Source organism: Camelus ferus, chromosome 20 (genome assembly GCF_009834535.1).
Source record: "Camelus ferus isolate YT-003-E chromosome 20, BCGSAC_Cfer_1.0, whole genome shotgun sequence".
NCBI classification, from domain to species: Eukaryota; Metazoa; Chordata; class Mammalia; order Artiodactyla; family Camelidae; genus Camelus; species Camelus ferus.
In genome coordinates, this window is record NC_045715.1 from 35899586 (window position 1) to 35916407 (window position 16822).

The 16822-nt window shown below is 40.0% G+C and overlaps 1 long non-coding RNA gene across 1 annotated transcript; it reads left to right on the forward strand.

Annotated features, from left to right (window-relative positions):
- Window positions 1-1002: 1002 nt before the first annotated feature.
- LOC116658321 lies at window positions 1003-13104 on the forward strand. The gene is made up of 3 exons (XR_004313663.1): window positions 1003-1476; window positions 2128-2240; window positions 11801-13104. It is a non-coding gene; the product is annotated as an uncharacterized LOC116658321 (long non-coding RNA).
- The last annotated feature ends 3718 nt before the right edge of the window (window positions 13105-16822 follow it).

The following is a 16822-nucleotide window of genomic DNA, read 5'->3' on the forward strand; positions in this document are numbered from 1 at the left end:
ATGTTACTTAAATATTTGGTTTAGGATACATCTACATTTTCATTGAGAATAAATTGATAAAATTTTAGCAACACTTAGTGGCCAAATAAAACACTTAAAAATCTTTTCTAAAAAAATAAAATATATAAACCTTCCCCTTACCTTTTGAATATAAATTATCACCTTATTTTCTATTGAACGTTACTCCTTACTTTACATTAAAATTAGTTATCTTAGAGGGAAGAAATAGTGATCAAGATCTTCTATATTCCATTGTTACCTCTGAGCAAAACCTTTATGTAAAACTGTACACATGTATCTCACAGTGTAAAAGTAATGTGTGTAAGGAACTTCACAATTATTAAAGTATTCACTGCAGCATTAATTTTTTTTTTTTTTGCTGAATTTCTTAAAATAGTAGAAATGTATTTCCTCGATTCTGATTGTTCTTTGTCACAGTGTACGCTATCTGAATTCAGGATTTGTTTTACGATCATTAATTTATGATTAACGTTATGGGTAGAGTAAAATAATTTTTTTTCCCCAAAAAACCTTCTTATTTAAATTGATGGTGCAGCTTACAACTGCAGTTGACCCTTGGACAACAAGCGGTTTAACTGCCGGATCCACTTATGCGAATTTTTTTGAACAGTAAACACTTCAGTAACACAAAAGTCTTCGCAGGCTTGACTCCTGGGTTATGGAGGGCCACCGTTAAGTTTACACGGATTTTCAACTATGAGGAGGGTCAGCACCCCTAACCCCTTCCTTAATCAAGGGTCAAATGTAACGGCAGCTTAGAATTGGCAGAACACGGCATGATGTACATACTGATGTCAGCAGCAAGTCTTGATTTCATCCATCTGCAGTATAAAATGAAATACCAGTTATTTTTAATATCCAACTTACCCTGGTTCTCCCCAGAATGTGATTGTGTGACCTCAGCCCGTGCCCCTGTCCCCCGCTTTTCTGCAGATCTCACCTACTAGGTACTCCTGGGACTCCTGGGAGAGGGTGCCTTACACCTGGATTTCAAGGGGCTCCTCTCGGGTCACCACGCTGGACCCACATGCTCTCTGTCTGGGCCACGCCTACTGCACGTCCAGCGGCCTCCGGGACGATCTCGCGAGACTTCCCAGTCCAAGCAGCCGGCGAGGTCCCGGATGTTTCTCCGGCAGGTATTCAGTCATCGGAGCCTGAATGGCATCCGCGTGCGGGAGCGAGACGTCCGGGACGCGGAACTGCGCTTGCTCGCTTTGTTCTGGAAGCTGCTCCGCTCAAAGCCAGGTGTTCTCCAAGCCTCTGGGGGAGGTTTCTGCTGCGCCTCCTTACTTATTGCCGGCCTGGGCCTCTCAACCCTCCTTTTGGCCCGCCTTCGTTCCCGAGACGGGTCTGCGCAGAATGTCCAGGCGGTGCCAGCTCTTAACAGGAAAGTTCTGCAGTGGCCTCCTCTCCCCGCCAAAGGCATCAAGGCATTTAAAAGAAAACTGAGAAAAGGTAGTCAGCAGTAACAGTGGGGACCATACTAGCCGTCACCCCATTTTAAAGTTAGTAAAGGCAACAGAGAAAACCGGAGCTTGAATGACTTGCCCAAGGTCACAGACCTAGGAGAACCACACATAGGATTAGAACTCAGAATGGTCTGCGCCACCTCCCATAAAAAGGCTCTTGGGTTTTCTTTGTCCCCCTGGCTGTCTCTGCCGCTTGCTGAGCCTGTCAGGTGAGGGAAGTAGAGTAATGAGTGGGAGGCACCCCTCTCCTCCAAGTGCACTGGGTTGAAACGCCCCCTGCCATGTTGCTTTTGGTGGAGGCGTAGAGCGAGCCAGTGTCCTAAGAAAAAGGCTTCTCAACGTGTTTTCCAGTTTTTACCTTTCATTTTTCTTTCTTTTATGCCATTTGATTTACGCATTATATGTGCTTAAAAAAAAAAAAGGAAGCTCCAGATAGTTGAGAAATAAGTTATAAAAGTGATGACATCTTCTGTTACAAAATCATTTTTATGGTTTAAAGGGGGTTTGGGGTTTTTTAGTATCAGTTTTCTCGCTTGAAAGAACCAGTGAATTGAAAAATTCAGTTCATTTTACTCATTCCAGCCTTTCCTTTCCTCTCTCCCACTTTTTCTCTCTTCTTTCCTCATTGATCATTTAGGAGACACCTGCAACATTTGAGACACAGTGCTAAGCTTGGGCTGCCGAGATGAGCACAGCTGGGACCCTTCTTAGGATACTACACTGCAAGGAGCTTGATCTTTAGAACAGAAGGTAATAATAATAATAAAAAAATCTGTAGTGTGAATTAGAAAAGGATAAATATTTAAGCGAAATTCTGATAAAAATGGGTTTTTTTTTGTTTTTGTTTTGTTTTGTATGTAGATTTCTCTCCACTGGAAGATAAGGGCACTGGGGAAGCAACAGTGGGAGGCAATATCTGGGCTAGACTTTGAAGGAGAAGTGAAGAGTTGTTGTGTGGAGATTGGGACACGGATGCAGAGTTTTAGGGTGTAGGACTATTAGGAACTACACCGTGGTGTTAGAGAACAGGCTGCTCATTGTCAACAGTGAATATTTCATTTTGATGGAATGTTAGATTTTGAAGGTGAATGATTAAAAAAATAAGTTTTGAAAGGTAGGTCACACCCAAATCTAGAAGACCTAAAATGCCAGTCTAAAGACTTGGGACTTCATTTTGCAGCGGGAGGGTATAGCTCAGTGGTAGAGTGTGTGCTTAGATGCAGGAGGTCCTGGGTTGAATCCCCAGTACCTCCACTAAAAAGAAAAATGATAAATTGAAAAAACAAACCTAATTACCTATCCCCCAAAAAACAAAAAAAAATTTTTTTTAAGGAAGAAAAGAAAAAAGACTTGGAACTTGGTTTTGTTTTTCCCTCTATTGTGCTGAAATTTGAATCAGTTATACCCCTTAGTTTATAGCACAGTTTGGACATTGGTCTGTGCTAGGCTCTTCTGTTTCATCTTCATTCATTCGTTCATTCATTCATCCATTCTGTTTTCTTTTATTCTCACTTCTGATTTCCATCCCCACTCCCACCAATGGCAACCTTTCTAATGCACCTGATGCTCATACTTTTTTGCCTATATTTTTATTATCTGAATACTATTGTATGCATGTTTTTAAAAATACCCTTTATTGTGGAAAAGTTCAAACATAAAAAAGTAGAATATTATCATGAACTCCTATGCATCATCCGTTTGCAGTAATGATCAGTTCATGTCTAATCTTGTTTTAGCTACAGCCCCGCCTTCTTTGGCAGTTTCTCCCATCAGATTATTTTGAAAAAAATCACAGGCATTATATTATTTCATCTGTAAATATTTCAGCATGACTCAAGGATAAGGACTTTTTTCCGGGGGGGGGGGGGGGGGCGGGAAACATTATATTAACGCTATTATCTTGCTTTAAAAATTTCATGAGAATTCCCTAAGTGTTTCTTGAACAAGTGGTGTTCGTATTTCCCCACTATTTCTGTAGAATATTAGAGGAGATTGAAATTATTGAAATCTGTCAATTCAGAGGCGGAGCCCTGCAGAGCTAGACTGAGAGCTCTGAGGAGGGGGCATGCCCTCTGAAGGTCATGCTGAGGCTTGGGTGGAGGCGGGGAGGTGGATGTTGGGAACACTACAAGCCAGACCCAACTGTTACTACTGGAACAAATTTCCACTCTTGGGGAAAAGAAGGCTTAGTGTGGTGGTAATGTTTCCCTTTGTGATTTTCCAGTTCTTTAGAACTTGGACAGCAATTCCTTAATTATGTGAAATGCTTTCTGTTCACAATAGCTGTGTGTTTCTGCCTCCTGGCTGGATTCCAGCTGATTACATCATTTCGTATCCCTTTGGCTTGTCCACTCCACCACTGTGTGCATATTATCTGGAGTTTTAGTTCTAGATCATTACACATGTGTTTTTTCTTATTTTTTATATTCTCTTTTCCTTGCTCATTTTTTTAATTAAAAAAATTGGAGTCTGTATTTCGTGTATCTTTTTCAGGCAGTATTTTCTGGTAATTTTTTTTTTTCATTTTAACAATCTGATTGAGGTATAATTGAGGTACAATAAACAGCACATATTTAAAGGGTTCATTTGGTAAGTTTTATTCCATGTGTACATTTGTGAAATCACAACCATAATCATGGTACTGAACATATTCACCTTCCATGAAAGTTTTTTCCTGGTGTTTTGTAATCCTCCTCCACACCTCCCTACCCTTCTCCATCCCCAGGCAGCCACTTCTCTGCTTTTCATTGCTATAGATTAGTTGCATTTTCTAGAATTTAATGTCAATCAGTCAAACATTATGAACTCTTTTCTGTTTGTCTTGTTTATTACCACAATGATTTTGAAGCTCATTTGTGTTATTGTGTGTATCAGTAGTTCATTCCTTTGTATTGCTGGGTAGTATTTTATTATATAAATGCACTGCAATTGGTTTATCTGTTCACTTCTTAATGGACATTTGGATTGTTTCCAGTTTGGGCTATTACCAGTGAATTTGCTGTGAACACTCAGGTACAAGTCTTTGTATGGACATCCACTTTCCTTTTCCTTGGATAAGACATTGGAGTGGAATGGCTGGGTCAGATGGTAGATGTACATTTAACTTTTTGAGAAACTGCCAAACTACTTTTCAGAATTGTTGAACCGTATCACATTCCAGCCAGCAGCATATGAGAGTTCCAGTTTTTCTGTACCCTTGGTGACCCTTGGATATGGCTGGTGTGTGGAGGCATTGTATTATGTTTTTGTTTTGCATTTTCCTAATAATTGTGTTGAACATCTTTTCATGTGCTTATTTGCCATCTGTATATCTTCTTTGGTAAACTGTCTGCTCAAGACAGACCATATTCTGAGCCACAAGTCTCAATACATTTAAAAGGATTCAGATCATATAAGGTGTGTTTTCAGACCACAATGGAGTTCAAATAGAAATCAGTAACAGAATGATATCTGGAAAATCCCCAGATATTTGGTTCCAGTGTTGCTGTTAAGAAATCTGATTCTTATAACTTTATGGGAGATGTTCTTTTTCTCTGGAAGCTCTCAGAGTTTTCTATTTCTCTTTGATATGCTTAAATTTCCCAATACTATATCTGAGTTCTTTTTGTTTAATTTTTATTTTTTGTGGGTAGGGGCAGGTAATTAGGTTTATTTATTTTTTAGAGAAGGTACTGGGAATTGAATGAACCCAGGACCTTGTACCTGCTAAGCATATGCTCGACCACTTGAGCTAGACCCTCCCCTCTGTATCTGAGTTGTTAATCTCTCTTGTTTGGCACTCAGTTTTTTCCATCTGAGTTCTTTCATCTTTCTTTAATTCAACGGCTATTTATTTTTATTATTTCCCTAAATATTTTTTCCCTGCCTTTAATTTTCTCTCCGTGGATTCCTAGTTTCAGTTTGTCAGCATGTCTACCTTTATCCTCCATGCTGCTTAACTTTTAATTTCTTTTTCTTTTAACTTTATTTTATTTTATTTTTTGGTGGGGGAGGTAATTAGGTTTACTTATTTATTTTTAGAGCAGGTGCTGGGATTGAGCCCAGGACCTCCTGCATGCTAAGCATGAACTCTACCACTTGAGCTATACCCTCCCTCTTAATTTCTATATTTATCTCTTTATCCTTTTTTTCCTGCCTTCTGGGAGATTTCCTCAGTCCATTCTTCCAGTTTTGCAATTTATTTTTCCCATCTACTATTCTTTCTTTAAGTGTTTTTTTTTAATACTTAGTCTTTCCATTTGGCTCTCTTTTTGACTATTCCCCTGCTTCGTATTACCAATATCTTTTTGACAACATTGCTTGTGTTTATTTTAAATTCTTAATCTGTGTGTTCCAGTATTTCTGCTTGATATGATCCCCATTGCTGTTTGTGGTTTCCCTTCTATGGTGGTTCCAACCTCAGGTCTTTTAGCCTGTGAGCTGATGTTCCCTTAGAGTTATCAGATATCAGGAGGAGACACCGAGGCTCATGCCCTAGTTTATGGCTTCCCTGTGATTTGAAGAAGAGGTGAGAAGATAAGCCCCAGGGAGAGCATCCTGGACACCAGGACTGCAGTCAACCATCCGTCTGTTGCTCCTGACCCCTTGTCCCCAGCTAGGCATTCCTCTGGGAAGCCTTCGCCTCTAAAGTTTTAAAGGGAGAAGACAGCTCTTTCATAGGTGATCTGCCATCCCTTATGCAGGATCAGGAGGAGGATGGGAGGAGTGAGTCCATGGGGGCAGCTGGTCAACCTCCCCCCACCCATATGTGGGCTCCCGCTGCTGCCTGCTGACTCCCAGTGGTGATAGGGTGGGCAGTGGTCCAAAAGAAATCGGGGAGAGGCAGAGCAGAAACTGGCAGCACTGTCTCACCCATTACTCTGTCTCTGCATGCCTCTCCGCCCAAAGTTGATGATGGCATTCAGTCTCTCCAGTGACTTCTCAGTTTTTAAAATTAATACGTTCCTCTCTCTGCTGTAGTCTCCCCATGGCTGATTCCCCGTGGCCGGTCTGTGGTAGACACCTTCTAGGCTTCATGGGGGAGCAGTGGGGGATGTAGGTTACCGAGAGCTTTTGAGTTTCGCTGTGGGAAGATGAATCTCGCAGCAGAGTGCAATAAAAAGAGGAAGGAAACAGTTACTGGTCTAGGTAAGCAATGACAAAGATCTGAATTAATAGTTTGTGTCTTGAAGTGAAAAGATACTTTTTTCTGTATAAATGGTTTACTTGTTAGTTGAGCCCAAAGCTGTTGTTTTATTTTATTTTTTCCCCCCTAAATATGTTTGTTCTTAGCTTTTTTTTTCTTTTTTGAGTGAATTACAAACTAAGCACTGGGAGAAATTCAAGATGTTAAAATGAAAAAAGGAAGTTAAATGAGGCCAGATTGGAGAGCAAATTGTTATTATTTAAAGCTCACGGACCACCCTGAATATGCAAAATTATATTTAAGAAAATACAGAAACATGACTCCCTTCCATTTAGCAGCTAACATTTTCAGGAAATTTATACCACATTTCCGTGTGTGTTTTACTCCACATACTGCCAGCATTTAAACTTATTAAATTTGAGGAATTTCCTCTTACTTTTCTTTCCCTTAACCTTTTTGGAGAGTGGTTCCCTTTCTCTTTTTATAAAAATAGAGACGATGAACAAATGTTGTGCATGTTCACATTCTTGGGCTGAAAGCTGGTCACTGGAACCCTGTCTTGATCCTCCATGGAGCAGGCTAGTTGGAGCTTTTGTTACCCCCCTTGCAACTATTCAGTATGTTTGCCCCTCCACTCAACAGTGACTAGCTAGTCTCTATTTTTATTTTAGACGAAAAGCACAGAAATCAATTTGAAATGCAGCACTCAAGATTTATGTTAACCATAAACATATGAAAAATGTTCAATCTTAAGTAAGACAAACAATTTTTTTTTTTTTTTGCCCATCAAACTGCCAAAAATTACATGTAAAAAGATTGGGGCAGTGAGAAGTCTCATAAAATACTGCTGGGAACATAACTTCTGCTCACCATGAAGGGTTACTTATCGCTTAGCTATAGCTGCCTCTGTGTTGCAGGTGAACCCCACTCCAACCACATCCCAGATACAGTGGTTCTCAAACTTCAGCATGCCTCACCATCACCCAGAGAGCTTGTGGAAATGTGAATTGCTGGGCCCCACCCCAGATTTCTGATTCAGTACGTCTGGGGTGATGCCTGAGAATTTGCATTTCTAACAAGTTCCCAGGCTGTGGTGATGCTGGAAGTCCAGGACCAAGTTTAAGAACCACTGCTAGAAAGACGGATACCATATGATATCACTTACGTGTAGAACCTAAAATAAAAAGGACGAACGAACTTATTTGCATAACAGAAACAGACTCACAGACATAGAAAACAAACTTATGGTTACCAGAGGGGGAAGAGGGTGGGAAGGGATAAATTGGGAGTTTGAGATTTGCAGATACTAACTAATATATAAAAAATAGATAAACAACAAGTTTATCCTGTAGAGCACAGGGAACTATATTCAATATCTTGTAGTAACTTATGGTGAAAGAGAATATGAAAATGAATATATGTACGTTCCTGTGTGACTGAAGTATTGTGCTATGCACCAGAAATTAACATAACACTGTAAACTTCAATAAAAATATATTAAAAAGAAAAGAACCACTGCCATATGTTAATGGTTCTCAGCTCTAGGGATCTTAAAAAGAATACCGTTGCCAAAAACTACCAGTGTTCAAGTCTGTTCCCAGTGATTCTAGTTTAATGGTTGGGAAGGGGCCTGGATATGTGTATACTGTTAAAGCTCTTCAGGAGATGCTAAGGGGGCAGTTAGAGCTGAGGACCACTGCCATGTTCTCATTCTCCACCCATCACCCAGATGAGCTCATAGAGCTATTTCACTTCCATTTGAGCCTTCAGCATTAAGGTATTATCAGGATATTTTTGTGTAAGTTGGTATGCCCATTGGTCTTGGTCACCACCAAAATGTAAGTCACTGAGTATTTATCTTCTCCCCACTCTTACTAATTCCCCATGATTTCTCTCCTCTAATCCAGCTGTTCCTGCCTCTTCTGCCCTCTTTTTCATCCCTCTCATCTTCCTGTTGCTTCCTCTAGAACTCTTCCCTAAATGGTTATTAATCATCTCTTCTGTGCTTTCAGCCCTCCTTCCATTTTCCCCCTCTGTCTCCTTGCCTTACCTGAAACTTGGTTTGTTTCTGAAGGTAGTCAGCTGCATTTATAAAAAGGGACTCTTTTGGGGGCTTTCTACACAGACGCCTGAGATGAATAAGACATGCCCAGAGGCTCCCTAAATTGCCTCTCCTAGATTCCTCTAGTTTTACCCTTAACATTTTAATTCTCAGGTGGGGCATGGGTAACGCTGTTAGTTATCTTTTCTCATATATTCACCTTTTACTGTGAAAAAGTTCCAGATACCTTCAGAATAGGTTATGTGCTTTATGTGAAGAATCAGCTAAGAATCCTATCAAAGCATGACTGACAATGTGATTCTGCAACAAGTGTCAAGAATCTTACAAATATTTGTAGCCTTTGACTTTTTTTTATGGAAGTATATAGTTAGTTACAATGTGTTGGTTTCTGGTGTACAGCACAATGCTATATGTATTTTCATTTTCATAATCTTTTTCACTAAAGGTTATTACAAGATATTGAATATAGTTCCCTGTGCTGTACAGAAGAAATTTTTTTTTTAAAATCTGTTTTTATATATTGTGGCTAACATTGACAAATCTCAAATTCCCAAATTTATCCCTTCCCACTCCCTTTACCCCAGAAACCATAAGATTGTTTACCATGTCTGTGAGTCTGTTTCTGTTTTGTAGATGAGTTCATTAGCGTCCTCTTGTTTCTTTTTTTTCCTTCTTTTTTTTAGATTCCACATATGGTGGTATCATATGATATTTTTCTTTCTCTTTCTAGCTTACTTCACTTAGGATAACGATCTCTAGGTCCACCCATGTTGCTGCAGATGGCATTATTTTATTCTTTTTTTATGGCTGAGTCCCTTTAACATTTTGATGGGCAGAGGGAATATGAGATCGGGAGGCAGAGACCCAGGCTAATCCCTTCGGTGTATTTCACTCCTCAAGTAAAAGATGCGTAGAAAGGGAAATGTCTTTCCGTTTTCTCATTAGGCACAGAACAATGATGCATAGTGATCCTGAAATTCAATTTTCCCCAGAGTTGTAGTTCCCATTGGGAGCAAGTCTAGGGATGTTGGAGAAGAGATGTTGACATATTTATTCATGAACACACTTGGACTATTTTTTAGTATCTGTGTGTCACTGGCACATAGTGTTTTTTTTCCCCACACTTTTCATGCATTCACAAGATCTGGGTGCAGTTTGGCTGGCATTTCTGGGAAATGAGATTAGCATGAAGGGTATGTCTAAGCCACAGCTGATAATTCTTCTTTGACAGAGACAGGCATATTCTGGCCCAATGTTCAGAAGCTGGATGCACAGAAAGGAGATACAGTGAGACAGTGGAAAGAGCAAAAGATTACAAAACTCAGGGTAGGAATGATTTGACTTAGTAGGCTTGTGATTTGGGGCAATTTACTTAGCTTGTCTGAGCCTCAGTTTCCTCACCTGTAAAGTGGGGATGCTGTGGTTGCTGTTTCTTCTTCTGATGTCTTCAGTCCACACAGAGGGGGGAGGGAAGGAGTCATTAGAAATTGCCTAGTAGTTGTGAGTGGGAGCTGGGGGGCTGTGCTTCTCAGGGGGCTGCTACTGGATGCTCCCTACTGGGCTGGGAGAAGTTGAGCAGAATTAGAGGAAGAGAACTCATGTGACCCGTGTGGCTGTGGGAAGGAGGTCAAGGAAACCAGAAGGTTAAGGAAGGGGTTGTTTTTTCTTAGCATCAAAAGGAAATCTGGGGATGCAGGAACCGGAAAGAGTGTGATACAGAAAGGATGGAGAGATATATCTGAACACAATGAACTAAACTTCCCCGAGGTCTGACTCAACTCCTTTGTAAGGTCACTGAGAATTCCCCTTCTCTTCCCTCCCAAGTTCCCTCCACACCACAGAGAATCAAAACAAGAGACTATGACAAAGAGGCAGAGCACAGCCCATTGCTAAAAGCCACTCCCTGAGGGCTTGAGTTTCCTCAGTTCACTGGTTTGGGCTAAGACCCGTTATGATAATGACCAGAGAAAAGTGAGTTTATGGCTCCTTGACAAATCCCTGAACACACCTCATCCCGCACATGAGGGGAGAGTGTTTTCTTTCTCTTTGGAGAGGGTCCACTTTTTCTTTAGGAATTATTTCTTGTGATAGAACACGATAGCCAATGAATATTTCAGCAAAGTTAGACGATTTTATTTACCCCCTTGTCTCCTCCCTCTTGGGAGATTATATTGACCAGCTGATACCAAAGATGCATCCATGATGAATAAGGGTCATTCCAAGCGTGGTGTCACTGGGTGCCCCACAGGTGACACAAAAGAATTGTCATCAAGAGAGTCTGGCCAGGGCAGGGGGCTGACTAACCCTACGTGGACTACGTTCTGCCTTCCCCAAGTCCATTTCCTTTCACTCTCTTGGTGACAGGCTGGCAAGTACCAGCATATAATGAATGTGCCTTGTGAGTAAATGCCTTTTTAATATGTAGAACCTTGAAAGAAAATGCACTGGCTTGTTTGTTTTTTTTTTCCTTCAGTTCTTTTTCTGCTATGTTTATAAATAACATGGGAGACAGAGTCCAGGATCTAGAAACCAATACAATTAAACTGAGAAGTATGCCTCAGTATATTACTGTATATTCTAATGTTATGTGATTTTTTCCCTTTTTATTCTTAGAAAGTCATGACATTGAAGCTCTGTGAGAGTCCGCAGTCCTTATTATTATTATTATTTTTTGTCTTGCTGTTTTAATGTCCGTAGATTTAGGAAATAAACACACTCATTCATTCAAATGAAGTTGCCATACCGTTGGGGATACAGAAAGAGGCAGACAGGGACCTGGCCTTTTAGGAGCTCAAGCCCCCGGAATACCGTTCCTTCACTGGCTTTAGCACCACCTCTAAAGAAAAGAAGCAAAATACTTCTCTTTTGACTAGATGGCATATGTATATATGACTCATTATACTTACGATTCCTTTAAATGAATTAGGAGGAAATTCCTAGAGTATTTTGTAGATTACTCAAAAGATAGTTGTGATAGGTTGCAAAAATAGCTGCAGATTATTTCATCCCTGTGTGCATGCCCTTCTGCAATATGAATTTATGGTCTTCCCGCCAAGAAGCTAATTCTGTTTCTCCGCCCAGGAAATCCGGGCTTGGCCATGTATATTTGTGCTTGGCCCACAGGACATTTAACAGATGTGCTGTAAGCAGAGACTTGAAAAATGCTTGTGTACTTGGGCTTGCCGTCTGGCTGCACTCGGAACCCCGATCCAACCGTGTGGATGAGCTTGAGCGAGGCTGCTGGACGAAGAGGGGCACGTGGTCATGTCTGTGTCACTCCAGCTGACATCTGCCAACCGCCAGAGATGGGACCCAGGCTGTCCTAGACCGTCCGACTCCAGCGCGCTGTGGGTGTGTGAGCAAGCCAGCGCACACCAGCTGAGCAGACCCGGACCGGAGCTACCTATTGGAGAGTTCGTGTTGAATTCCTTCCAACCCACAGAATTGTGGAAAACAAATGTTGGTTATTTTAAGTCACCCTGTTTGGAGGTGCTGTTAGGCCATAAAAGCCACTGATACAATAGTATTTCTTAATCTCTTAACACTTTAAAAATTTAATTTAACCTACTGTCACCACAGGATTAGGATGAGCTCAGAAAATTAAAAATATAGTCTCATAATGTAACATTTCTGAAGACTGCCTGTCAGTTCTACTGCGGAATTAAACAATTGGTAGAGATCTTTCTTTAAAAATCACTTCATTGAGGTATGATCGGTGACGCCTCATTGCTTACAGGTTTTTTTTTTTTTAACTCTAGAAAGTGCCTATTTATTTTCAGGTTTTTTTTTCCCTCAAAAAGGTAAATCTCTAATATTTTGGACTGAGAAAAATGGTGAGTTTTGGGGCTATTTTAAAGATTTCTTCTTATTTTCAGACATTTAAAATACTTACTGGGTGCCACGTGGCAGTCGACAGGCCCATAGACGATGGTGGTGCAACTTGACAGCTGTGTGAGCGCTGGAATTAGGATGTATGGACTGTATGGGTATGTGTTGGTGGTTGATGGATACACGGGACAGCTCTTGTGCCCTGTCTGGCATCAGCAACCAGATGTGCAGGTGTAATGTGGGACCTGGATGCAGCTGAACTGTGTATCTCTGGCTGGTGGTTACCTTTCTGCTCTTGCTGTGTGGGAGGTCTCCAAGGACTCACTGAGACATTGTGGCAGAGGTTCAACTGGAAACAGGAGAGTGGTGCTCCACGGGGCTGTCTTTGACCACTGAGCGATGGGGGCCAGCGTACAGCATGAATAAATAGACTTTAATTACTTGACTTCTTTCATCCTCAGTCTCCTGCTCTGTCAAGTGTAGGGAAAAGTATTTACCTAATAATAAATACACTCAGTGTTATGAGGTTTATAAGATAAGCTATGTACAAGTCTATCAAATACTAGATGCTCAATAAATATGCATTTTCCTCTCTGTTCTGACATTTATAAAAGTGTGATAGTGAGTGTTATTATTTTGGTTAGCTTTTTTTTTTAACTATTAGACTTTAAAAATAATTTAAAGAAAATAATCTTTTAATCTTAAAACTTTTGGAAAATTGGATTACTACCAACCAGTGACCAATAACCATAGGCAAGAAACGTAGTTGAAATAGTGTCTTCTGTGTCGTCAGAAAAACCTAGATTCTAGTTCTGGTCCCAACTATGAATGTCTGTATCACTTTGGACAGTGGCAATTCGCACAACATTGAATGAGGAAATAGGCTTGTCTCAACTCCTAGCAACTGTTGACAGGAGGGCAGGAACCAAGAGGAAGAAAAATGTTTACTAGTAACACAGTCAACAGGGAATTTATTTCTTTTACTTCAAGAAGGAAGTGATTCTAACAACCAGAATAGGTTTGAAGCCACACACACGCACATACAGTCACGGCAGGCAACGTGATGTTCTGCAGGAAGGACATCATGACGCCAGATCCCACAAGTGCAGTGACAGGGCTCAGCAGTTCCCCGCCAGGGATGGGCAGAGCCTTTCTTCCTGATCAGCTGATACAAACTCAGTCTCAGAAGAATTTCGGGGAACAAGCCAAGAAGCAAAGCTTACCCCCCGAAATTACTCCGAAAAATCCCAAAGCAAGAAACATATCTAAATGATTGAGTGGCATAAGCGTATTGTGACTCAATTTATCAACTGTCAATTTATTAGTTCAATCATTTTGAATTGAATTAATAAACGAAGTCAGATTTTTTTTTCTGACAAAATGTCTGATTTGGTGATTTGGTGTGACAACCACCGGCTCTCTGTCTTAGTTTACCAGGGCTGCCGTGACAAAGAACCAGACTCGATGGCCTGAACAGCAGAAATTAATTTCTTACAGTTCTGGAGGCTGGAAGTCCAAGATCAAGGTGTCACTAGGTTTAGTTCCTTCTGAGGCCTCTCTCCTTGGGTTGCAGACGGCCACCTTCTCACTGTCTCTTCACATGGTGGTCTCTCTGTGCGTGCACGTCACTGGTGACTCTTTGGTGCCCAGATTTCCTCTTATAAGGACACCAGTCAGTTTGGAGTAGGGCCCAGCCTAACAGCCTCATTTTCACTTAATCACTTCTGACTCACTGAGGATTCGGGCTTCAGCATACGGATTTTGAGGGGAACACAGTTCAGTCCATAACACTCTGCATGTATTGAGTGAGCTAAATCAACAGCTCCAAGAATTTTGTGAAAATAAGATTGTGATAAGAAAACAGCATTTTATAAAAAATTTGTATTGGAAAAAATATGCTGAATTATTTTAAATCTTCCAGTTCATTCTGTGTATATTGAGTGACATTAGGTGCCTCAAAGAGAACACCAGATACAATAGTCATTTGATGGGTGTCTGTCAGACTGCTTTTTTTTTCTCTTTGTCTGTCAATTGGACAAAAAGGGATTAAAGTTTCCAGTTATTATTGTGTAATTGTCTCTGTCTCCCTTTGGTTTTGTCAGTTTCCACGTCATATATTTTGAAGCTGTAATATTAGAGGCATACATATTTAGGATTATGTCTTCCTGGTGGATTGATTCCTTTATCATTATGAAATGCCTCTTTGCTTTGAAGTGTGCTTTGACTGATTTTGATATGACCACACCAGCTTTCTTACACTTACTGTTTGCATGATGCATCTTTTCCCTTCAATGTGTTTGTGTCTTTATATTCAAATTTCATCCTTCATAAACAGTATTATCTTTCAGTCTTGCTTTTTAAATTCAGTCTGCCCTTTAATCGGGGTATGTGCATGGTCCATTGACATTTTGCATAGTTGTTGATATGGTTGGATTAAAGGCTGCCAGTTTGTTTTGTTTTCTGTTTGTCACATGTGGTTTTTGTTCCTCTGCTTTACCCCTTTTGTTACCAAACTAGGTTCGTTTTACCCGACGCACAGCAAGCCAAAATGCTGAGACATTGAGATTTGCAGCAGAAAGGGTTTATTTGCAAGGCAGCCACGCGAGGAGATGTGAGAACAAGATCTGCCTCCCTGAAGGCAGGGGCTCAGGGGATTTATGGAATAAAGAATAAACAAGCAGGGCAGTTGAGGCGTAGGGTGCGTGGGGAACACGGAGAAAGGTTATTGGAAAAGGTGCAGGAATGGTCCTTCTGCACAAGTACGCTAAACTACAGGCTGGTGCACGTTCAAAAATGGAAGTGCTTTGCACTGTCTGAGGGTGGCGTTTTCAGCCCTCTGGTGTCAAAAGGTCACCAAGCAGACACTCACACATGCCCAGTTGGAAGGTCAGTGGTCCTATCCAGTTTCTTAACCAGCTCAGCTCAAACTAGACACAGCTGACTCCAAGTTCCCAGAAAACAACTTAGGCAAACAAATTATAGTTTAGGCTACACATTGCTTGGAGGACATGCAAGTCTTAAAATGACTTTGAGTAGTGAAGGCAGATGAAATGAATTTGACTACTAATTACCCAGTTTCACTTTCCCACTTTCTTTTTGTTGAATTGAATATTTTAGCATTCTTTTAAATTTTTTCTTCTATCTTTTAAAAAAATCATAGTTCATGTTAAATTAACATTGTGGCACTTCTTGGAAAATGGAAGAAATTCACAACAGTAATTTTTTTTACTCCATCTTTGTGCTAATGTTGTCATATATTTTACTCCTATGAACTTTATAAACTCTATACACTACAACGTTACTACTTTTGCTTTAAGGAAACTTAGAGGAAAAAATAGCCTTTTTAACATATCCACATATTTCCTAATTTCTATGCTTTTCATTCCTTCCTGTAAATCTGAAATTTCATTTGGTTTCACTTTTCTTTCGGCCTGAAGAGTTGCTTTAGCATTTCTTATAGTGTAGGTCTGTTGACCACAAATTCTTTCAGATTTCATTTATCAGAATATGTCTTTATTTTACCCCCTCTCCCCTAATGGTAATTTTGCTGGGTTTAGGAATTTGTGTTGATAGTGGTGGGTTTTTTGTGTGTTTTTTTCCCCTTTTTTCTTGCAGCTCTTTAACTCTTCATCTTCTGACTTCCTGTCACCATTGTTTTGGCTGAGAATTCATTTTGAATTTGTATTATAGTTCCTCTGTATATAATACATTTTTTTCTCTGGCTTCTGTTAAGACTTTTCTCATTATTTTTGGATTTTTCTGTATTTTGATGATGATACATCTTGTATTTTTCTTAGTGTTTATCCTGCATGGGCTTCACTGAGCTTCTTGGATCTATAAATTGACTTGTTAAAAAATCCAAATTTGGAAACATTTCCTCCATTTTTCCTGCAAATATTTTTTCTTTCTCTGTTCTTTTTCTCCTTTCAATCTGATACTCCCATTACACACGTTTAGATCATTGGTATTGCCCTGTAGGTCACCAAGTCTATTCATTAACATTTTTTCTTTTGTTCTTCAAATTGGATGATTTGTTTTGTTTTTGTTTGTTTGTTTTGTTTTGTTTTATTGAAGTTACAATGTGTCAATTTCTGGTGTACGAGCACAATGTCCCAGTCATGCATATACATTCATATATTTGTTTTCATATTCTTTTTCATTAAAGGTTATTATAAGATGTTGAATATAGTTCCCTGTGTTATACAGAAGAAATTTGTTTATCTCTTTTTATATATAGTGGTTAACATTGGCAAATCTCAAACTCCCATATTTATCCCTTCCCACCCCCTATCCCCTGGTAACCATAAGATTGTTTAC